We start from the raw sequence: 17,500 nt of genomic DNA on the forward strand, positions 1-17,500 counted from the left end.
AAAAACTCTCCAGACTTTTATTGAATTAGCCTAGTGTTCTTTTATTTACAAAAAAATTACTGAAGAATTTTTTTCATTTTGTTTACATTTTTTAAAGAAATTCTGACTTCCTTTCAGCATTTAATATCCTCACCCTAAAATGTATTCTGCGCCTAATAAAGAACTTCATTACTTCCCCTAGAACATCAATGTTTAATTCCCTGAAAATATTAACTAATTTCGTAATCCCATCAACACCTGGTTTCAACTGTTCCCCATGAAAAGATTTAAAGAGTTGTTCCACTTCCTTTAAATTATTGAAAAACTGAGGACTGGGCCTAAACAACACTTTACTTTGGAGATCCAGTCGTTGTTTAGGCCTTCATTATCTGGGAATCCTAAGGAAGGATATTTATTTATTTCTGTACTTGTGAGCTATATAACCTCCCAGATAATTCAAGGCTTCCATTTCTATACCATTTTCAGACTCTACTCCAAGATCTACAAAACCCTCTTCCTCCAGCTCATTAGGTAGACCTACCTGAGGAATTCTCATCAAGAGATGAGCAGAGATACATAATTCAGAGTCTAAGTCAAAAGCCACTTAATTCTCCATACACTGCGTGACTCATCAATAGGTCTATGCTTTTTTTACCAGATTAAACGCTGACCCCACGATATCCCTTAGTGGGGTTCTTAAGAAATAAAAGATCTAGGCCTAATTATTGTCTGCACAGGAAGACTACTCAGAAGTAGGTCACTATGCATAGGCCTAATCACCTGTTCGAACAACTTTACATTCATAAAAAGAAAGTATGAAAGAAAAAAATTGGATAGCCTTAATCCGATAATTTCTTCATTCGTTGCATAGGCTAGGCCTATTCTAATTTTGCTGTTCATTTCAAGAATTTAGTCCAGGCTACTTATCAACCGAAGATATGTCACTAAAAATTGCACTAATGAGATTGCAAACAAATTGTTAAACCATACCCAACTTTATGCCCTTAAGAGGTAAATTTAAAGAGGGAACTGCGGTTTTCTTTAACCTGTGATAACTCCTTTGGTAAAGTTGTGGTAGCAGTTCATGTTGAAGATTTCTTTCGTAATCTTCTGTCCGGAAATGGACAGAACAAATCCTGGCCTCCTTAACGTTAATGCTATCACTTCTCTGACATGAATTCGTCCATACTTTTGGACACCTCGGGGTCCTTAGAGAATCTGTGAAAAAAAAATCCCTTTCTGTCGAGAAATATTAGTGCACCCAAATATGGAACACACACCCATAATCGTGAACTGCAACGCAACTAATGTGTCAAAACCCTGTGACGTCACGCCCAGATGTGGGACGTCACAGAGAGGGAAATTAGCGATCGGATCCCTCGGTGAACACACCTCATGTTCTTCCGTCTTGGGCCCTGCAATCCCCGCCCCCCCTTACAGATAGACGCAAAACTTGGTAGTTAGGCGTGAAAGAAAAAACTCTGATGTCTAGAATATGCCTAAGACTACTTATTTCAATTATTTTATAAATCCCATTTGAGTGATAGGCCTACTGTGTAAAAATATTAATATTTCCCTGTTAAAGTGGAGAAAACCCTTAGTTATGAAACCTTACTAATGACAGATTGTCTACAAGTTATCTAATTGAGAGGTATCTTCCTGTTCATTTATCTAATTTATCAGTTGGTATATTAAAGAATCAGTGACAACATAGAAGTCGCTTTTTAAAAGAAAATGTCGGTAGCATCAATTTTCTGGAAATTTTCTGGTTTCACCTAATTTAGTTTAATGATCTCTTGCATGTCCTGTATAAATACCTTCGATAACAAATCAGTGAAAATAAATGTTTAGAAAGTTTCCAAGTTACTGATATTGTATTTTTTCTGAATATTACAGAGCTTTCAATAGAAAAAATGATAGAACAACACATTGCGCGATAATATTATCCCTAATTCTAATACTAATGTAGCAAAAATTCACGGTAAATACGATAACTTCCCAAGGGCCATACGAGTGTCAGGAGAGGCAGGCAGCACTGTTCTAGGACAAGCCAGTGCTCCAGCTAACAGCCCAACTCATGATGAAGCTAGTCAGTCGTTTGGCGTTGCCCAGTGCTCTCTTGTCTCATCAAAGCGCGTTTAAAGTGTTTATTTAAATTTCATTCCTCTGTTCGTGTGTTCTGGTGCTGTCGCTGAGCACTTATATACTATTACTGAAGTGCACAGATATTTAAAGTGTCCTTGGGAGGAAGCGTTCAAATGAGAATTCATTTACGAATCAAAATCCCGGTGGCGTCAGGCAAGGGGAGACGATGCCACACAGCAGCAGAAAGTAAGTTCTGTCATTTAAAGGTTTCAAATGACGTTTCTTAACTCTGCACCATTCTGGATTTCAGTGAGACTAAAACTAGGAGTAGGCTAAATTGAAAATAAAATGGTTCGTGCAGGAATGTTTAAAATAAATATAGGCGCATATTTTACTTATATATATATAATAACAGACGATAAGCAACAAGTAACATTTAAGAACCAAGGTAAAATTTTACTTGAAACCATTACAGTATTAAGTTTGAAATAAAAGGGTTCGTACAGGACTATTTAAATAAATATAGATGTATGTTAACTTCTATAGTCACAGATAATAATAAACAATAGATAACGTTGAATGATGAATTTCAAGGTAAAATTCTACTTTAAAACATCACATTTTGGACATGGAAACGTTACGTTTTTCTAAGTTTTAATGTGTGCGTTGAACGTTTCTGACGTTCGTTTATTTATTTCTAATGTTCTATATAATCCCAGCACCACTCCCAAAAGAGCCGTGTTCGGTAAAACATAAACAAAAGACGGTAAATATCTCGGTAACGGTAAATTTGCAATAGATTTGAGCGTGAGTTTTTTACTAATGTTAAGGAGACTTTGGATCACAGCATATAAACCCCAGTATCAAATAATAGTGTAAACTTAAATAATACGGAATTTACCATACATTTTGAATAACATACACCCTAATACCACTCTGCTATCCCATACACACAAAAACACTTAAGTGTATGAGATTAACTTTCATATTTAAGTGGTTTCGTTCCAAGTGTCGAATCTGAGCGAAGAAGCTTTGACAGTCTAACAGCCTCGGAAGAAACTCAGAGGCTGAATGACAGTAGTTGTTTAAGTCGTTAAATTGGAACTGTTTCTTTGCTGAGTCCTGGCCTGGGAAGTACGGTACAGTACGGTACGTTATTTATGTTAAAAGTATGGTACGAAATTCATCAGGTACGGTATGGTATTTCTGGTAGTGTACTGTACGTCATTTTCAGGTACGGTATGGTATTTTAGTGTACCGTACGCCAGGTACGGTACAGTATTAGTGTACGGTACGAAATTTTATAGGTACGGTACTGTACGGTATTTCGGTTAGTGTACGGTACGACATTTTTGAGGTATGGTACGGTACGGTATTTCTGCTGGTGTAAGGTAGGAAATTTTTTAGGTACGGTACGGTATAGCATTTCTGCTCTAGTACGATACGACATTTTTCTGATACGGTACGGTATTCGTTAGTGTACGGTACGATATTTTTAGGTACGGTACAGTACGGTACGTTAATTTCAGGTCCGGTACAGTACGGTACGGTATTTCGGTTTGTTTACGGTACGACATTTCCCAGGTACGGGAAAGAGTAAACAGACCTTACGGTACTTTTAACCATTGTTTCTAGTTGCTATCCATCCGGCAGTTTTTTTTTTTATCAATGATTGTTCTTTACCTTATTTGATTTTTGTTGTTTCTGTTGTAATGATTTGTTTTGTTCAGATAAATGGAATTGACGATACTTTCTAAAACTTGCTTTCCTTTCGACTTTGTCGACAGTTATTTTGTGACTTTGTATTTTTTATTAAGAGTTGATAGTCACGGTTACCATGATATTGGAATATATCATTAAGAATGAGTGTTATATTTGATCAGCAATATAATATATATATATATATATATATATATATATATATATATATATATATATATATATATATATATATACATATATATATATATATATATATATATGTATATATATATATATATATATATATATAAATATATATATATATATATATATATATATATATATATATATATATATATATATATATATTATATATATATATATATATATATATATATATATAGAGAGATATATATATAGAGAGAGAGAGAGATATAAACTGTCGTCTTATATCCAATTCGCTATATCTAGGGAATACCTTACACCCCAAGGGAATTATAATTGATAGTGCTTCGTCACCAATGGGATATTCGAACTCTGCCTGGTTTAGAAACAACAACACACAGTGACTTTAACCACTCAGTCAGTGATTTCAAGTCACTGTACATCGTCGTTTCTCAACTAGGCAGCGTTCGAATCCTGCTATATGACAGTTATGTAACAAATACCATTTCTAATTTATTTATTTATTTTGAGATAACATGACAAACATCAATGTGGATTCTGGGTTGATGTTGATGCGTCAGATCACGATGAAATGGATCATGAATTCATCCAGTTAGAATGTTTGATTACATTCATAATTTTAAGTCTTATTCAGCAATTACTTTTTTTTTTTATTACGAAGTTTCAGAGGAAGTCCAGTTCTAAAAATGAAAAACCTTCCATGGTGTTATTCACATCAATAGTATATATATATATGCAATAATATATATATATGCATAATATACGTTATTATATATATATATATTATATATATATATAATATATTATTTCCTGTATCAATATATCATACTATGTTGCATATATCCATGTTCATAAAGGAGACGTACATGTGGGATATGTCTTCAACATCATTAAATTTTTGTTTTGAATTATCCATGAATAATAAGTCATAAAGGAATTACATTATCCTCAAGTCAAATATATATTGCAGTTGAAAGGTATAATACAATGGATATGAATAAGGAATTTTGAGTTATTTTTTGTGGGAATGAAATGAACTGGGAACTTTTGGAAAGTCAGAACAAAACATCAAAATCAATACAGAATTCTGAAGTCGAGGAAGTCAGAAGGTACAACTTCCCTGAGTCAGTAGGAAGTCAGAAGGTACAACTTCCTGAGTCAATAGGAAGTCAGAAGGTACAACTTTCCTGAGTCAATAGGAAGTCAGAAGGTAGAAACTTTCCTGAGTCAGTAGGAAGTCAGAAGGTACAACTTCCCTTGAGAGTCAGTTAGGAAGCAAGTCAGAAGGTACAACTTCCCTGAGTCAGTAGGAAGTCAGAAGGTACAACAGTCAATTCAGAAGGTAACTTTCCTGAGTCAGTGGAAGTCAGAAGGCAAAAAGAACAACTTGAGAGTACAAGTGACAGTACAAGGAAGTCAGAAGTACAACTTCCCTGAGTCAAGTCAGAAGTCAAGGTACTTTCCCTGAGTCAGTAGGAAATGAAGGTACAACATTCTGAGTCAGAACTTCTGAGTCAGTAGGAAGTCATAAGGTAGTACAACTTCCTGAGTCAGTAGGAAGTCAGAATCACAACTTCCTGAGTCAGTAGGAAGTCAGAAGGTACAACTTCCTGAGTCAGTAGGAAGTCAGAAAGTGTCAGAGGTGGAACTTCCCTGAGTCAGAAAGCACAATGAAAACTGGCCGAAAAGAGTGGAAAGACGACATATTGAAATTTTTTTAATGAATTCACTTGACGACTGGATTTATACAAAATTACTCAATAAGGAAAACCATTACTCTGTCATTTTTTATGACTAGACAAACCAGCAGCAAAAATGGCTGAGGTTTCTGACAAATTGGAATATTTCTATTTTAAAGTGAAACTGAATCCTTTAGCATGCCCAAGAGTGTGTGAGAAATAGATCGCCTACAAGTTGATGACTGCTCACCCACTTTGAAGAAAGTCTAAAGTTCTCAAACTCTCCCTCGTTTCAATCGTAGAAATTCAATTTCCCTGTGCAACTGACGGAAAGATCCCAGCTCTCAGTGTAATTAATTGTTAAAAGGAGTGAAATAGCATTCCTGGGAAACATCTGCTCTCCTTTGCAGCCTCCTAATTCTATTTCCTCTCCTTCCTCCACAGGACCTGATTAATTTCACTTCATCTCATCTTTTTTTTTATGTTTTTATTTCAACCTTATTTCCAGGGCTTCCCCTTACGTGTGTATCTTCCATTAAAGCGAAAGGATATTCCCAGTTAGGTGCCACTTGTTAAGGAAAAGTAAATTTTGCCCCGAGGGTTTTTGGCCTCCTTTGTTTGTTTTGGGTAACTGCTTTTGGGGGAACACTGGATGAAGTTCTGTTTCTTCTGCTGTCAGGGATTTTCATTCACTCGAGTTGATTAGAAGTGAAGAGTTACTTGTAACTTGTTAGTAATATTCAGTGGTGATGTGGATGGGTGTTTGAAGTCGTTTTTGGAAAAAATTGTTTTGTATCAACTCCTGAAACTGCCTGGGGTAAAAATGATATATATAAAGTATATATAAAGGAAACTGTCGTTTTTTGTTGAAAATTGTTGACACTCAATTTAGTATTGACTGATGGGTCTCTCCACCACCCTCTCCTTGTTACCAATTTGTCCCTCGTTCATTACTAATATTGACGAAGGACCCTCTGTTCCAGTGACATGGCATTCAAAAAGCCTTATGTGACGGATGAAGATAAATGGATACAGTCATTCTATTTCTGACATTCCACTGGCTATTATTCCTAGAGAGGTTTCAGATATAGTTGGAGCTAAATCTATAAGTGTTGTATAGACGCCCCCAGCCATTGTAATATATCTATATGTTCCCTTTAACGCTTAAAATAACTGTTTGTGTATAGACTCGAGCCAAAATGGAAATAACAGTACGAGATTGGGTATATAGAACAAAAGTTATATGAACCCATATTACTGACCAGTCGTGGTTTAATGATTCTCAGAGACGGAATGATAAAAAAAATAAAATAGGCAATTATAAAAAAAATAAAAAAAAAATAAAATATATATATATATATATATATATATATATATATATATATATATATATATATATATATATATATATATATATATATATATATATATATATATATATATATATATATATATATATATATATATATATATATATATATAATATATATATATATATATATATATATATATATATATATATATATATATATATAATATATATATATATATATATATATATATATATATATATATATATATATATATATATATATATATATATATTCATAGGAAGGACCTCATCAGAAGGAGTTTTATTCATAAGGGGTGCAAGAATAATTTTTCAACGATATTTCCTAATCATCAAAACCAACGTGAGAAGAAATGGGAAGGATTTTGTGCAAATTATCGCCTGCTGTCGATCAGATGTCGATTGGGGAAGTTATCGTGACTGCTGGAAGAAGCAGCCAATTTCATCCTTGGCTCCAGATTATTCGTTTTAACTTTTTTTTTATATACAATTGCAGGTGGTAATTAGGGTTACTCATTTATCATGTGAAAACATTCTCTCTCTCTCTCTCTCTCTCTCACCTCAATCAGTATCATCTCTGTTCTCTCATGAATGTCTTATGTTATAAAAGACACATTGTCACACCAAAAAAAACTATGTTTAGTCAGTGAATCACTGATGTCATGTTGTAACACTAATAAGGCCTGCATGTTGTCACACCAAAAAGAATATTCAGCCTGTATACAATGTCACATTAAGAGAAACCATGTTGTCACAACACCAAAAATGCATATGTTGTCAGCATCATAAAATGAAGTGAACATGTTGAATGATCATTACCAAAGTCATGTTGTTCACCAAAAATAACAATGTTGTCAGTGAATGAAATGTAATGAAGACATTTAAGAAATGACCATGTTGTCAGACCAGAAACTCAATGTTATTTAGCCCAAAATGTCATGTTGTCACACTACAAAGGTGTAATCATGTTATCACACCAAAAAGTAATATGTTATCTGCCTAGAGAGTTGCCATGGTGTCAGTGCTAAAAGGTCCATGTTATCATACCAATGTGTCCAAAATGTTCTTCAAAATACAATTGTTTTGTTTGTCACTCACTAAGAAAGGCCCATGTTGTCACACAAAAATAATGTCAGCTTATGAAATGTCATGGCACAAAGAAGAAGGCCCATGTTGTCACACCTAAAAAATGCAATATGTTGTTGCACTAAGAACGTTTCATGATATCACACACTTCAGGCCCATGTTGTTGTCACTCTGACTCCAGTAGAGACAAATGTTGTCAACCTATGAATTTCATGTTGTCACACTAAGAAGGTCAATTGTCATGCACCAAAAAGTATGTCAGCCTATATGTCACAAAGAAGGCCCATGTTGTCACACAAGAAAACCCATGTTGTTTATATTGTTTCTATTGTCATGTTGCCCATGTTTCAGACCAAAAGTGTTGTTAGCCATGAACAATGTAATGTCACAAGTCAATATCATGTTGTCACCATGTCAGTATCAAAAGTAATATGTTGTCAGTGAATGAAATTTCATGCCCATGTTGTCACAAAAAATTAATATGTTGTCAACATATACAATTTCATGTCACACTATGAAGCCCATGTTGTCTGTCAAAAAGTAATCATGTTGTCAGTGATGAATGAAATTTCATGTTTGTCATGTTATCACACTAAGAAGTGTTCATGTTGTCACACCAAAAAGTAATATGTTGTCAGCCAATGAATGTTGTTGTTTTAAAGAAGGCCTATGTCATGTTGTCACCAAAAAATATGTTGTCAGTGAATAAAATATAATGTTGCCACACCAAAAATAAGTTGTTAGCCTAATAACATTGTCATGTTGTCACAAATCAATTGACCATGTTGCACACATGCTTTGTCAAAAGTAATATTTGTTAGCCTCATGTTGTCATGTTGTTGTCACACTAAGGTGGCCCATGTTTTCACACAGAAAAAAGTGCTATGTTCTATCTGTGAAAGGTCATGTTGTCACACTAAGAAGCCTCATGTTGTCACATAAAAAGTATCATGTTGTCAGACTATGAAGTGTCATGTTGTCACACCAAGAAGCCCCATGTTGTCACACCAAGAAGTTCTGTATCTGTTGTTTTTCCTTTCACTTGCAAAGAGGGTAAATGTTGTCAGTCAATACCATTTGCCCTGATGCTTATGAAGACATTTGTGTCAGGATGTGATTCAGAAGTACAGGATTCTGGATGGATGTTTCAAAAGATCCTTTGATATTGCAATTGCATCAGGTACTAATTGTTCTTAACTTATGAATAAATGATATAAAAATATGGTCATGTTGTTTGCACTATGAATTTTTTTGTCATTTTGAACTGGAACATTTCATGTTATCATCACATGTTTTTAGTAAACATGTTATGTTGTTCATTAGTTCGTAAATGACATAACCTAACCTGTTGTAAGACTAAGGCCCCCAAAATGAAAAATCCAACATGTTGTCATCTTTGTGAAGTCCCATGATTGTCACCACTAAAAAGTAATATGTTGTCATGCGCCTATGAAATGTCATGCATTCACACCAAAGGCCCATGTTGTCACACAAAATGTTAATGTTTTCAGTTGTCAGTTGAAAGTGTGCGTGTCCATTCATGTCACACACTAAAAGCCCATGTTGTCACAGCCAAAAAATCCCATGTTGTCATTATAAAGATCTAATGATGTGTCACAAAGGATGGTCCCATGTTGTCAAACATGGAAGTTAATGATTTGTCAATTATCTAATCTGCCCTTTATTAGAATGTTATTATAACAAGAACATTTTATGTTGTCATACTATTGAAAAATAATATTTAAAAATGTCAGTATACATGTCACACTAATAAATGAGAAAATATGAATGTCTTCAAAAGTACAGTTGTCAGTGATAAAATGACCATATCAGTCATGTTGTCACCTCATAGTCCGAAGGCCCATGTTGTCACCAAAAAGTAAAGAAGGCCCGAGAAAAAGTTGAAGGTCCAAATGTCTGTCCGTAGAAAGTCAGAAGGCTAATGTCCGACGTTGTCACACCAATTGAGCATCATGTTGTCACCCTGTGATATTTAATCACAAAATTGTTTTCACAAAGACTAAAAAAATACCAACCTACGTTGTTATCAACCAAAATCACCCATCGTTGTCTTCGGACTATCGGGTTAATTTGGTAAACGGACTTAATGAAGTCATGTTTTCCGGGCAAATGATGTTGGATTACAGTCAGTTAATTTATTCATTAAATTTGGAATTTGTAATGATTATTTTCACCAAAAGTTCATGTTGTCAGACCAAGAGGAGTGTCATGTTGTCAGACCAACTGTGTTTCATGTTGTCACACTTTTAATTGCATGTGTTGTCACACCAAAAAACAATGTCATGTTGTCTATGAAGTTATTAAATGTTTGTAATGATATCATGAAATGTTTTTCTGGTCATGTTGTCAATATTAAAAAAACTTGTCTGGATGCTGTCATGTAACTATGAAGGAGTGTTAACTCATCCAAAAGAATTATAATTTTCTTGCAAAGATTTTCCTTATTGTTCAACACTTTAACTTTGTTGATAGATTTCACAACCCTTAAAAACTGTCACGCTCTGACGTCATTAAAAGGCCCATGTTGTCAAGGACAAAATTATCAATGTCAACCTAAATGTAACATGTCATGCATAAGGCCCATGTTTACACTCTGTGTCAAAATGTTGTCAGGAAATGAAATATCATGTTGCCACGTAAAAGGCTCAAATTTTCATACTAAAAGTAATATGCGATCATCATTTTGTAATGATGTCAATTATACATGTCAACCACCTCATAATCACTCCAGTTGCTAAATGCGTATATTTATATACGTTATTTAACGAAGATGAAGTGAATTGAAATCATCAAAATGACATTTGTCACTAATACTAGAATTTGTCAAGAAAACAGTTTCAATGAATTACTCATTGTTATTCATGAGAAATATTGAATAATTCATTTTTTTTCATTATCCAAATATGATGTCATATAAAAGCATTTCATTTGCTTCAATTCATGATTACACCTTTCCTCATCATTTCTGACTGACCATGTCCCAAAACAAGGGACTAAAACTATGGACAACTTGTTCACAATGTCAACAAGTTCAGCAACCTCTGCCATTTTGTGATGAAAATATAGGTCCATGTCCACTGTGCGTAACGTGCAAATTGAGTTGGAATGAATCCTGTGGGCCCAAAAATGACAACCTGGGACGGAAATGGAGCATTTCGAAATTCTGCATGATGGACGGGGTTTGAAATTTCATGGAACTTCAAAACACAGATTGTTTTTGTTACAAGAATCGGTTCACATTCAAGGTTGCAAATTAAAACCCGATTAGTCATTTGTTTTAAAAAATTTGCCAAAAATTTTATATGACATATTTGTCAAAGATGACGGACAAGGCTTAGTTTCCAGTGTTGACTCACTCACTCTCATCCTCAGATTCTCTCATGGGGCAAAAAAATGACAAGCCTAACATCAGGGTAGCCCGTCCTAATGGAATAATATTAGTCTTAAAATATTCCATAAAATTACCTTTATCTGAATGAGAACTGTCAGTGGGAATAATGTCCTTTTTATTTCAGCTTTTTCCCACCCAAAACCCCACTTTTCACTGTGGTCCCACAGATTGTGGGATATGATGGTGGGTCTGCCATCTCTTCAAAAGGACTCATTTTGAACGAATATAATTTCAAAAACGTTCAAAATAAAACTCAAAACACAGGACAATATATTTTCAATCCAAACTGCAATATTGGTTTAAAGTGAAATATTATTGAAAAATAATTTATACGATGCAATTCGGCAGGATATTTTTATTAGGATTCTCTCTCTCTCTCTCTCTCTCTCTCTCTCTCTCTCTCTCTCTCTCTCTCTCTCTCTCTCTCTTCTAATCATGTGAGAAAAATCAAAATGACATGTGAGAAGAAAAATTTCACTCATTTCCAAAACAGACATCCCTAAAACAGAAAAATTACATAATATCGAAAAACATTTTCCATCGTTATTTTTATCTTAGTCTTTATATATATTTATATATATAGATAGATATATATATAGAGATATATATATATATATATATATATATATTAGTTAATATATGACATATATCAAAATTTCAAGCCACTTACTGAAAAAGAAGCCATTTCTTATGATTGAATGAATAAATAAATGAATAAAAGATTTTTATCATCACATTCCCTTACCTTCTGATACTGTAGACTTCCCCATTCCCTTCTTCACGTCTTCAGTGCCCTTGGGAACGCCATCATCTGAGTACCTGAGATGCCCCTTTGGGGGCAGCCTGCCCCTCAGCTGCTTAATGGCTGCTGTAAACTCAGGTACGGTTGTGGTATCCAGAATTGGCGAAGTCCATTGAATTGAGTTTTTATGGTTAATATCCAAAAGGTGTATTAAATGAATGAGCTGGTTCTTCTTGATGTTTCTGTCTGACAAGACACCTTCACCAAAGCCATAGTACCACAGGCTAGCCCATACCATCACCTAATCAGGTTGCTTTGAGGTATAAATCAACAGTGTACCCTGGGGCATGGGTATCCGACCCCTTCTTACTGTACACATGACCGTGATCAGTTCCCAGTACTGTCAAGGTCGCCTCGTCTCCCCAAAGGACTCTCCTTCAGTCCTACGCTTCTTTCTTTGATCGTAGGACATTGAAGGCTTTCTCCTAAGGATTCTCTTTCAGTCCTACGCTTTCTTCTTTGATCGTAGGACATTGCAGGTTTTCTCCAAAGGACTCTCTTTCAGTCCTACGCTTCTCTTTGATCGTAGGGCATTGAAGGCTTTCACGGTCATGAAAACTCTTGAAACCCAAACAGTCAAACCTATTCCCTCAGAGATTGGGTTCTGCTGTTATTCAGTTCTGGTTCAGGAGGCTTTGGGTTTGCATATTTGCAGTCACTTGTCTTGCAGTAAGCTTTTGGTTTTATACGTTATCTGTCTGCGTCTTCCTGGTCCCTGGTACAAGGGACAAATAAAGCTTGTCCCTTTCCTTACCTGGGCAATGAAGCGGAACACTGGTCGCCCATAAACACCGATGATTTTCCCAATTTCTCTAACTTTCTGCTCAGTCTTGGCAAGATTGATGATTGAGCCCACACCAACACAACTCGTACTTCTTCTGGGTAAGGTCATCAGAGAGAGAGAGAGAGAGAGAGAGAGAGAGAGAGAGAGAGAGAGACTCCCGAAATGTGTGCAATTGAAGGGAACAACACGAAAGGTGATTCGTTTAGGCAACACTTCACTCAGACCCACTCCGGACACGAGCTCACGAGGTACTGAAAGGGTGGGAGAGGAGTGGTGCCCCGAAGAGAAAGACTCATTCTGAGGGGTGGCAAAAATTTGGCAAGATATAAAGGCACTTGTATAATGTGCCTTTAATTTAATTAGAATATTACATAACAATAATAGAAAAGTGGTTGAATAATCACCCAACAGCAGCATAAGTGTATAAAACGTTATGAAGCATTTTTACTAGTTTTATTTCCAAATTCCGTAATATTTTAGACGCGATCGATTTGACATAAATATTTCCTTTGTCGTTTAATAAGTCCTTTTGAGCTGATTCCAGAAGGTGATATTATGCCATTTCAGTATTGCTGCAATATCCGATCATACCCATTGACATTTTCCAGATCGCTTTGGACCGTTCTCTTGTTTCAGCTCTGCCACCCCCTCCTCTGTCATCTGTCATTTTTGATCGAATTTTAGGTATTACAGTAATATAAATATGACGGATGTATGCATACACTTCCATACACAGTGTGATAATGGATTATGTAAGCACATGAGTTTTGAGCAGTATACACCTTCATATAAACTACACAAAACATTTAGCACTAAATAGGCTGTATGATCTGAAGCTTATCAACATATCAGCCATCAATGTATTCATGTATGCATACATATTCATACAAATACAATAATAATTTTTCAGAATTTGTTGAATAAAACCTATGTATGAATATTTAATTATAAGGAAATTTTTCTATATAAACGTCACTAAAATTTATAAACCTTCAATCTCAGTTCTATCAATTAATGGTTTTCAAACTCACGACTTCAGAGGAAGACTGACTGATTCATTTGTATGAGTAACTGGCGGCGCAATGTTTATGGTCGTCCACGATAAAGACAGACCCCAGTAAAAACCAGTTACAGGGTGTCATCTTAAAAGAAATTAATTTATGAACATTATACACAATTATTTCGTAATTATATAATCGTTGATATAATCCATTTGATTACTAATTATTTTTTTACACAAAACAAGACAAATGACAAATTTTGAAATTTTGCTGCATTTCTTTCTGGAAATATGGAAATGACTGGTATTAAACTGAACTCTCTCTCTCTCTCTCTCTCTCTCTCTCTCTCTCTCTCTCTCTCTCTCTCTCTCTCTCTCTCCCGGTGTGACGGAAAGCTGGTAATTAACTTCTCAACAATGCGAGGGTCATTTGGAAGTAGAGAGATTTGAGGTTCCCAGGACGCGGCTACCCACAGGGAATATTATGTTCGTCTTGCTCGAGAAGGACAGGCGATTGATTGTGATTATTATTATTATTATTATTATTATTATTATTATTATTATTATTATTATATATGGTATGGATTTGTTTGCTTATGATAGTAATGTTACAATTATCATTATTATAGTAATTATTATTAGTAGTAGTTTTTATGTTATATATTATCATTATTAATATTCATAGTAATTATTATGTTTATATAATTATTATTATGTTATTATATATATATATATATATATATATATATATATATATATATATATATATGCACTGTGAATTTGTCTTGTTAACCTTTTGCTGTTCTTGTATTCAATCTGTACTGCTGTAATGATGCTGAATTTGTCAGAGAGAGAGAGAGAGAGAGAGAGAGAGAGCAAACAACATCCCCGCTAGTTCTTATGAAAGTTCTGCTGAGTCATAACATCTCCCAAAGTAAAGTAAGCCTTCAATATGTCCACTAATTCCCTCGGAAGTCTCCTCTCAAGGGGAAGAACATTGCTCACACGGGAAGGAGGAGGAGGAGGAGGAAGATTCCCTCCCTCAGGGTCTGGGTGTCTGTGGCGTAGGATGGATCCTTTATCAAAATAAGGACATTAATTGTCATCCTTCTCATTTTAGTTGTCTTGGAAAGTAAGTTCAGAATAGGTTGTCTGGTTGAGCTGGATTAGGCCTAGTCGATGTTGCTTTTAATTCCAGCTTTTACGAATGATTTCTCTCTCTCTCTCTCTCTCTCTCTCTCTCTCTCTCTCTCTCTCTCTCTCTCTCTCTCTCTCTCTCTCGTGGCCTACCGGTGTTTACGAATGACAGGAAAGAATGAACGAAAATAACGCTGGAAAGTGTATTTTCGACATTATGTAATTTTTCTCAATTAGGGAATGTGAGTAACACCTTTTTTTGGGAAGGACGGAATTTTGGAAGTGCAATTATTCTCTTCTGCCACCTATTATGATTGGGAGAGAGAGAGAGAGAGAGAGAGAGAGAGAGAGAGAGAGAGAGAGAGAGAGAGAGAGAGACAATATGAAATAAAGAGAGAGAGAGAGAGAGAGAGGTAGGAATAAAGAAAGAAAGAGATAGAGCCTAAGAGAGAGAGAGAGAGAGAGCAAGAAGAGAGAGAGAGAGAGAGTGTGAGTGAGAAAGAGGATGACTTTGAGAGAGAGAGAGAGAGCAGATATAAGAACTATTTTTCTCATAGTCTTTTATTCGAAAACTGACAACAATAATTTTTAATAATGATTTGCAACATGAAATTACTTAGTGTGACAACATCGACATTGTGTGAGTGAGATGTGGTCTGACAACAGGAAACTTCTTGGTGTGATAACATCGACATTGGTAGTGTGATAACATTGACACTTTGTGGTCTGACAACATGAAACTTGTTTGGTGTGACAAAATCGACATTGATAGTGTGACAACATGCCATTTTGTAGTCTGACAACATGAAACTTCTTAGTGTGACAACATCGACATTGATAGAGTGACAACATGCCATTTTGTGGTCTGACAACAGAAACTTCTTGGTGTGACAACATGGGCCTTGATAGTGTGACAACATGACAACTTTTGTGGTCTGACAACAGGAAACATTTCTTAGTTTCTTGGTGTAACAACATGGGCCTTGTTAGACTGACAACATGACACTTTGTGGTCTGAAACATGAAACTTTTTGGTGCCTTGTTAGTCTGACAACATGACACTTTGTTGGTCTGACAACATGAAGCTTCTTGTTGTGACAACATGGACCTTGATAGTCTGACAACATGGCACTTGTGATCTGAGAACATGAAACTTCTTGGTGTGACAACAACATTGACAACATGACCTTTGATAGTCTGACGACATGAAAAGTCTGACAACATGGGCCTTGATAGTCTGACAATGACACTTTGTTACCTGACAACATGAAACTTCTTGTTGTGACAACATGGGCCTTGATAGTCTGACAACATGACACTTTGTGGTCTGAGAACATGAAACTTCTGGTGTGACAACATTGGCCTTAATAGTCTGACAACATGAGACTTTGTGGTCTGACAACATGAAACTTCTTGGTGTGACAACATGGGCCTTGATAGTCTGACAACATGACACTTTGTGGTCTGATACATGAAACTTCTTGGTGTGACAACATGAGCATTGATAGTGTGACAACATGACACTTTGTGGTCTGACAACATGAAAATGTCTTAGTGTGACAACATGGGCCTTGATAGTCTGACAATGACACTTTGTGGTCTAACATGAAACTTCTTGGTGTGACAACATGGGCCTTGTTAGTCTGACAAAATGACACTTTGTGGTCTGACAACATGAAACTTTTGTTTGACAACTTTGTTACCTTACAAGATGAAAATTCTTGTGTGTGACAACATGGTTCTTGATGGTCTGATAACATGACACTTTGTGGTCTGACAACATGAAACTTCTTGGTGTGACAACATGGGCCTTGATAGTGTGACAACATGATACTTTGTGGTCTGACAACATGAAACTTCTTGTGTGACAACATGGGTCTTGATAGTCTGACAACATTACACTTTTTGTTCATGACAACAGGAAACTTCTTGGTGTGACAACATGGGCCTTGTTAGTCTGACAACATGACACTTTGTGGTCTGACAACAGGAAACTTCTTGGTGTGACAACATTGGCCTTGATAGTCTGACAACATGAGACTTTGTGGTCTGACATGAAACTTCTTGGTGTGACAACATGGGCCTTGATAGTCTGGCAACATGACACTTTTGGTCTGACAACATGAAACTTTTTGGTGTGACAACAAGGGCCTTGATAGTCTGACATGACACTTTATGGTGACAACATGAAACTTCCTGCAAGTCCTGAATGCTGACAAGGAATCAGATTGGAATACTCGGAGGGTGGGGAACGTTTATACTGGCAGATGTTATCTCATGCTGACTAAGGAATGAAAT

This window comes from Macrobrachium rosenbergii, chromosome 15, assembly GCF_040412425.1.
Source record: "Macrobrachium rosenbergii isolate ZJJX-2024 chromosome 15, ASM4041242v1, whole genome shotgun sequence".
Lineage (NCBI taxonomy): Eukaryota > Metazoa > Arthropoda > Malacostraca > Decapoda > Palaemonidae > Macrobrachium > Macrobrachium rosenbergii.